This window comes from Paroedura picta, unplaced genomic scaffold (assembly GCF_049243985.1).
Source record: "Paroedura picta isolate Pp20150507F unplaced genomic scaffold, Ppicta_v3.0 Ppicta_v3_sca22, whole genome shotgun sequence".
Classification (NCBI taxonomy): domain Eukaryota; kingdom Metazoa; phylum Chordata; class Lepidosauria; order Squamata; family Gekkonidae; genus Paroedura; species Paroedura picta.
In genome coordinates, this window is record NW_027518619.1 from 3,244,209 (window position 1) to 3,252,472 (window position 8,264).

At 47.5% G+C, this 8,264-nt stretch overlaps 1 protein-coding gene across 2 annotated transcripts in view; it reads right to left on the minus strand.

Annotated features, from left to right (window-relative positions):
• Positions 1-6,608, minus strand: part of LOC143828371 (SPATS2-like protein) — an 80,678-nt gene extending 74,070 nt beyond the window's left edge. The window contains exon 1 of one of the 2 annotated variants that reach the window (XM_077318757.1): positions 6,435-6,608. The gene's annotated coding sequence lies outside the window, so the exon portion shown is untranslated. Of the gene's footprint in view, positions 1-5,640; positions 5,721-6,434 lie in introns of those variants that run through there. The other variant, XM_077318758.1, reaches the window with a different exon arrangement.
• Between the last annotated feature and the right edge of the window lie 1,656 nt (positions 6,609-8,264).

Consider the following 8,264-nt stretch of genomic DNA (forward strand, 5'->3'; position numbering starts at 1 on the left):
GCTTATGCATCAGCATTTAATTTTTTCCTGTACTCATAACATAGCCACCACCCATACAACATTTCATGAGTTAATGAAGCAGACTCTAGTCAGAAGCATAGGCTAAAACAGTGGTCCCCAACCTTTTTATCACCTGGGACCGGTCAACGCTTAACAATTTTACTGAGGCCCGGAGGGAGCGGTAGTCTTTTGCCAAGGGTCTGAGCCCCTGTTCCATTTGCTTTCCCACCGACACCCCTGACTTCCTGCTGCCCGCTGGGGGGTGCTGCTAGCAACAGCTGCACAGTGCCATGCCGAGGGGGAGGCCAAGCCATGGCAGCCGCTGGAGAGCACCAAAGGTGAGCCGGCGGCAGAGTAGCATTGCAGCCCCCGAGGCAGCAGCCGGGGAAGAGGACGAGGAGGAGCCCCGGCCCGCTACTGACTGATCTACGAACCAGTACCGGTCCACGGACCGGGGGTTGGGGACCACTGGGCTACAATAAGTCCATTACTCTTGAAAGTGTCACAAGGCTGTTGTCCTATTTTTTTTCACTTGGATGCAGCATGCATGCATCTGAGGCCTGTTGAGGAGTCTCAACCAGAAGAAAATAATTTAAAGGAAAAAAAAGACATCTTGAGGCCATTTCTCAACAGGGATACAACAGTCTGCTTCCAGCTGGAGGTTTGTGATTCTTCAACTTGACAACTTTATGAACCTGGCTTATCATTAACTTACTGGGGGAATGTTCAAGAATTGTTCTCTTCTGGCTGAAAACTTAATAAATGTGGCCATATTTTATCTTATGAAGACGTGATACAGTTAATGCATCTATGAATGGATGGGTTCTTCTAGACTTCAGATTAAACATATGTTGTCAACCTTGCTTAAGAAAAACAGTGGTTGTTTAATAAAACCAAAACATGAACCGCTGCTATGGTAATAACGAAAGCACAGGGTATGTGTGTGTTGCATGCTGTTATTAGATATAGATTCTATAAAAATATATTAAGAGTTGAAATAAAACCATGGAACCAACAGTTTTTATGAATCAGTCTGGTCGGATCTGAGAAAATATCCAGCTGCCAAAATTAGCATGTTAGTTTAGAAGCATGATAAATTCCAGATCGGAATCTGTCTTCATGATTTGTAAAAGTTATCTGTATCTTTTCCTGTTATCTGTAAACCGCCCTGAGCCCTCGGGGAGGGCAGTATATAAATATAATAAATAAATAAATAAATAAATAATAAATATGGTTTCCTCACTTTTCTTATTTTTTCTCCACCCAACTGGCAAAGCCCTTCTGGAGCCATTGTGAAACCCCAGGGTTCACAAAACCCTGGTTGGAAAGCTTGATATATAGCTTTATCACATACCATGCATACATATATAGCTATCTCCAGTCAATGTAAACTCCAAATGGATACTTGACATATTGGATTAGATCAGCGGTTCTCAACCTTCCTAATGCCTTTAATACAGTTCCTCATATCGTGATGACCCCCACCCATAAAATTACACAAGTGTTCTTTCACAGAAATTAAACCGAAACTGACCAATGGCATGAACAATGGTTTATGATTGTATATTAATTGTTTTTCCCCAGGATTTCTCAGTTCATTTCTGCCTCTTGTCCCACCATGCCGATCTCGCTCTTTTCAGCTGCTTCAGACAAACAAATGCTCTATCTTGTTCTACCCCGCAAGGCTGTTGTGTGAATGAGCGGCTTGGGGGCAGAAAGCGGGCACCTGCAGGAGGAGCAGCAACAGTGGCAGTGCCCCACTGGCCAAGTTGCTCGCCCTGCCACAACCCCCATGAAGGGTCGTTCGACCCCCAAAAGGGTCCCGACACCCAAGTTGAGAACCACTGGATTAGATAAATCAGACATGGTGGTGATCAAAGCACATTGGATGTGTTCTGTTTTGTTCTTTCACATTACAGAAAACTATGCATCCTAGATAGGTACTATATCTTCAAGAGCATTTTGACTATTTTTATGCAGAAGGTCATCCTGGGTCTCAAGCCCCTTCTGCCTCTGTTATTAATGCTGTACTCTGCAATCACCACATTATGATAAGACAAGAGTCATTGGAAAGGTAATAATGCTAGAAAAAGTTGGAGGCCGCAGGAAAAAAGGAAAACTCAATATGAAATGGGTAGAAGGAAGCCACGCCCATCCGTTTGTAAGACCTGAATAAGGCTAAATTCGGGTGAGTAGCCATGTTGGTCTGAAGTATCACAACAAAATCAGAGTCCAATAGCACCTTTAAGACCAACAAAGACTTATTCAAGGTGTGACCTTGAATAAATCTTTGTTGGTCTTAAAGGTGCTATTGGACTCTGATTTTGCTGAATAAGGCTGTTAGTGATAGGATTTTGGGGAGGACATTAATTCATAGGGCTGCCATGAGCCAGAAGTTACTTGATCCCACTGAATACACACATTGTGCCATTCTGCATACTACAGACCCCAGGAAGAAGAATCTTCACTTGTATTTTCAAAAAATTCCTACCATGTATGGTTGCAAAGGTGGTAGTTAGGTAAGGCATGGAGAAATCTCAAAGCCAGTGGGAACATGAACTAAATTTCAAATAAATGTGAGGCCACAAATCCAGTGACCACATGTAAACACTGTCCTAGAAGGGGTCCATGCTGCCCTGGGACAAGCCTCCTCAAGAAAGAGTTGCTTATTTTCTTCTCCCTTATTTTCTTCTCCCCTTAGCTGGGTTTCATGACTGTCTTCGGCATCAGGATGTATGGTTTCTTCAGGACCCTAAATGGCTGATATGAAAAGCACACCTGCCTGCCTTTTCACATACATAATAGTAGAGTCCCTCGCACTGGGAGAGTCAAAGTTCAGCTCCTGCAGAAGACAGGGCAATAAGAAAGGACTGGCAGTGATGGTCAGCTCTTCCTCCGGAGTCCCCTTCCCTGCTTTCTCAGGTCATCATGCTATCCCCCTGGGAAGCATCTACAGGGTAACATTCAATGGAACATCAAGGATAATTCCATCCACTTAAAGAACAAAACCCTCCTTACAGCTCGACTGGTGGATATTTGGGGGGAAGTCATGAAATGTAGCTGGTAGGGTCCTCACAGGTACATCTTGGAGGGCCCATATCCAGCCTAGTGTTGAGGCACCTGCCTTGGTTGCTGGTTGTGGCCCGGATCAGGTTCAAGGTTTTGGTATTAACCTTTAAGGTCATTCACAGTCAGGGCCCCACTTATCTGAGGGACCGCTTGCCTGCTTATGCAGGAGCTAACTTACTGGTTGTCCCTAGCCCGAGGGAAGTTTACCTGGCCTCGACCTGAGCCAGGGCTTTTTCAGTCCTGGCCCCGACCTGGTGGAATGAGCTCCCGGGTGAGCTGAGGGGCCTGACGGAGCTTTCCAAGTTCCGCAGGGCCCACAGGACAGAGCTCTTCCGCCAGATCTTTGGTTGAGGCCAGGATGGTTAAGATATGGACTACACTGCCACCCCTTGAGTGACCAAGAATGGCATGGGGGGTTAAGCTGCCATTGTCTTGGATTGGTCATGTTTTATATGTAACAGGTTTTATGGTTGATTTTAATGCGGGGTTTTATAATTTGTTAGCCACCACTAGTCAATCAACGGGCCTGGGGAGATAGAAGCTGAATTATAAATAAATAAATAAAATGCTTTTAATGTATGGAATTGTAGGTCACTGTGGGTGGGCAGGTAATTATGAATGTCCTGCATTCTGCAGGGGGTTGGACTAGAACCCAGAGGTCCCTTCCAACTCCATGATTCTATGATTCTAAGTGATTTTGATGTTATTTGACTGCATTGTATCAATTAACATTACCCATCGTAAGCCTCATGGGAAGGGTGGGTTATAAGAATAGATAGACAGACATTTACTCAGAACAAATGATGCCTCCAAACTAGAAAACGGCTGAACCAAACTTGGCCATGACATCAGAATCAGGCCACTAAGTCTGCTTGGTCAACACCTGGGAGCCCAGAATGAAGAATTAGGGAGTCCTTGCCCCACATCTATGACTGGGAGAAGGTACTTTAAATGGCTTGAAAGCTCACACTAGCTTGAAGTCCCTGCTCTCCATGATCACAAGGAGAGTTATGCAAAGGAAATACACTTAATTTTACAGAACTCAACTTTTCTTCATGCAGCCTTTAGGGTACGCCAAATACAAACAAATTTAGGGTTTTTTTAAAGTATCAACAAGCATATACTGTATTTGCCGGCGTATAAGACGACTGGGCGTATAAGACGACCCCCCAACATTTCCACTCAAAATACAGTACTATGGGCCACTATGGGCAGCTATGTCTATCCCAACTGAAGTACACCTGGCGTATAGGACGACCCCCTCCCCACTTGGAGGCATGTTTTTCAGGGGGGAAAAGTAGTCTTATACGCCAGCAAATACTGAAAATTATGTTGACTCTTAACTGAGTGAGACAAGAACAGTGGCATTGCTAGATGATCAGCCAGAGTATTGTTGCAGTTAAAGGTAAAGGTATCCCCTGTGCAAGCACCGGGTCATGTCTGACCCTTGGGGTGACGCCCTCTAGCGTTTTCATGGCAGACTCAATACGGGGTGGTTTGCCAGTGCCTTCCCCAGTCATTACCGTTTACCCCCCAGCAAGCTGGGTACTCATTTTACCGACCTCGGAAGGATGGAAGGCTGAGTCAACCTTGAGCCGGCTGCTGGGATTGAACTCCCAGCCTCATGGGCAAAGCTTTCAGACGGCTGCCTTACCACTCTGCGCCACAAGAGGCTCTTGTTGCAGTTACAATCTGCTAATGGATAGGTGTCATTTATTTTATTTTATTTATTTGTATTTATATACCACCCTCCCCCAACAAGAGCCTCTTGTGGCGCAGAGTGGTAAGGCAGCCGTCTGAAAGCTTTGCCCATGAGGCTGGGAGTTCGATCCCAGCAGCCGGCTCAAGGTTGACTCAGCCTTCCATCCTTCCGAGGTCGGTAAAATGAGTACCCAGCTTTGCTGGGGGGTAAATGGTAATGACTGGGGAAGGCACTGGCAAACCACCCTGTATTGAGTCTGCCATGAAAACGCTAGAGGGCGTCACCCCAAGGGTCAGACATGACTCGGTGCTTGCACAGGGGAAACCTTTACCTTTACCTTTACCACCCTCCCCTGAGGCTCAGGGCAGTTATTCTGGATCACAAGCGTTCTTACAAAATTGTGATTGCCTTGTGTATAACGGAGGATGCAGATGTTGGAACAGCAATGGTGGAGTCACACAGATGTGACAGAAGCAATGCATGAACCCAAGATCCCCCCATCCTTCAAAAGCAAAAGAGCCCAATCTGTTCATTTCTGTGCAGCACAGAAACTTGCCCATTTTGACTATTCGGAATAAAACTAATCCTGTTGCACTAAATTGTCCGTAAATATGAAAGGATCTCAAAATAGCAATTGGGATTCCCAGAGAGAGAGAGAGAGAGAGAGAGAGAGAGAGAGAGAGAGAGAGAGCGCACTATCTGGGAAGACAACTAAATATAAACCACCTCCCAGAACAGCAGTTTTAAAACCACAAAAATCTCGGGGGAAACGGCAGTATCTAAACCTCACACACACTCTCCATCTCGTCGGCCTTTGAGAACGTTTCTACAGCAATATTTCGGGTCCTCCTCTCAAAAATGTCACGCACCAGTTCATGTGCCGCTTCGCAGCATAGTGTTGAAGCTGGCAAGGAATCCTTTCCAGTTTGACAGCGTTCTTCGAGCCGCTCAGAAGGATGCATGCCGCAGAGCCATTCAACTTTAAAAACTCGTATCAGTATGGGGCGGGGGGGGGGGGAGTGGGCGAGGGAGAAAACGAGAGAGCCGGAGAAATGTGGCTTCTCCATGACTCATAGCATTCCTGCTCGCAAAGCCCGGGATCGCATCCATACTGCGCCCGTACTGTAAAAAGCAATCCATAATCTGACACCTCCCGTGCAAGGGCCAGTGGCTAGTGGACCTGGCCCAAGAGGACCCGATCCTTGGGCTTGCAATAATCCATCTCTGGCTGGGATGGATCCCCAAGGAGCAATGCCCACAACCAGACCCCCGCTGGTCTTCAATGGCAGGCTAAACCTCCCCCCCCCCCCAAAAAAATACATTTTTAAAAGCTGTAGTATTGCTCTCCCCCCCCCCCAAATCTACATTTAGGAAAGGGAGGAGGGGCAGGATGGCGTGGCCCCCTCCCCTAAAACACCAATAAAGCCAGGCGTCGCTTTCCCGCACCCACCCACCCACCCCAAAAGCCCCATCCATGCTCAGGCGGTTTCCTTTCCAGGGGCTCATTGCAGCTTCTCAGAGACAGCCCGTTGCCCTAGTAGGCGAGGAATGGAGCCCATTCCCCCAAAAACAAAATAGCCCGCCACACACCCTCCTCCACACACCCACCGCCATTTATCAGGCGCCCCCCCCCCTTTCCCGGTGCCCGCGGCGGGCGCCTTACCTCACGCGCAGCCAATGGCCTTTTCCCGCCTGAGGCCGAGCGGGAGCGAGAAAGGCGGGCGGGTCCCGCACCGGGTCGCCCGCCTCAGTCTTGCTCCGGCAGGGGAGCGCCGTCCTCCCCCTCCAGCCTGCTAGTCATCCAAGCGCCTCTCCGCCCGCCGCCGGCTTCTCTCACACACACACACAGCGGTGCTCTCCGCCTCACAGTCCCAGCCCGCCTCACACGCGGGTCTTTCCCCCCCCTCCTCTTTCTCTCCCTTCCTACACTCCCCCCCCCCCGATTATCCCTAAACAATAAATATGGGGGAGCCCCCCACCCCGTCCCTCTTGTATCCTCCTGCTTCTCCTTCAGCGCCTTCCACCATGCAAATGCAAAATACGCTAATAAAATGCAATGCAAAAGGTGGTTGGGTTGGGTTAGCTAACACAACCCTGGATTTGCGAAGGGGAAATGTGTGAGAGAGAGAGAGAGATGTGAAGAGGGGTGGGCGTTCTGACGGATTTGTGGAACAGGGCCAGCATATTTTCGAGATGAGGCATTCTCGAAAGGGGAAACATCCAGGAGTTTCTCACACAAAATGCCTCTTTACTCGCAGGCGCAAGCTGGCATGCTGACACGAAGATGGAATATGTCCACTTTGGGGAAGTTTTTTTTTTTTTTTAAGTTGCATCCCTCATGGACAACTTTGGTGGTGGTCAGCGTTTAGACTTCATTGGTCGCAACCCTCTGGGGTCGGCGCAGAAGCATTTATCCTAGGCCTATTCTGCACACATAGGATAATGCACTTTAGAAGTAGATTTCCTGTTCCGCACAGCTGCCAAAGCACATTGAAAGTGCATTATCCTATGTGTGCAGAATGGGTCCTAGTCTCACATGTAACATGTGCTGTAGGCCCTGTGGTTTCAGGTTCCCCACGGTGCTGTACGTTTAGGGGAGCTTTCACACTGATAGTTAGAGGGTCTTCATACATATGTGGCTTGCTGACCACAAGAACAAAGGGCGATCTGCATGCCCTGTTAGTAACTGAACATGCACATGGCTCATTGAGCATGCGTGTGGACAGCAAGCCACTTAAGTGCAAAGGCCCCCTTAGATTTTGGGACATTGCACTTGCGCGTCCTACAGTACAAGTAAGAGCACCAGTTGTATTCCGCTAAGGATCTGCAAATCCTTAAACTGGCTCTGGTGCTACAGGCTTCGGAAATCCTTAAATCGGGATTGAGTCATCTGTGTTGGTTGGCATTAGAACAAAGTTTGAGCCCAGAGGCACTGTTAAGCCCAACAAAGTTTCATTCAGAGTATAAGCTTTCATGTACACACACAGTTCTTCAGAGACCAACCGAGTTTAATTTTGGGAATAAGCTTTAACGAGCAAGCATACTTCTTCAGAAACCAGCCAAGTTATGTTCTGGGTATAATTTTTTGTTTTCACACATACTTCTTCAAAGACTAACAAAGATTAATTCTGGGTATCAGCTTTTGTTCACCTGCATACTTCTTCAGAGACCGACAAAGTTAATTATAGACATAAGCTTTTGTGTTAGGGATGTCAGTCTCTAGGTGGGACCTGAGGATCCCTTGGAATTACATCTCATCTGCACACTACAAGAGTTAAGTTCCCCAGGAAAAAATGGATGTGTTATAGGCTGGACTTTCTGAAATTGCACCCCATCAATGCCCCTGTTGTCCCCAAGCTCTTCCCTCAAATATCCAGGAGTTTCCCAACCTGGATCTAGCAACCCAATCCCCCACTGGTAGCCAAGGGGGACCTGGCAACCGTATTTTGTGTGTACGCAAACTTTTTCAAAGACCAACTAATTCTGGGTATAA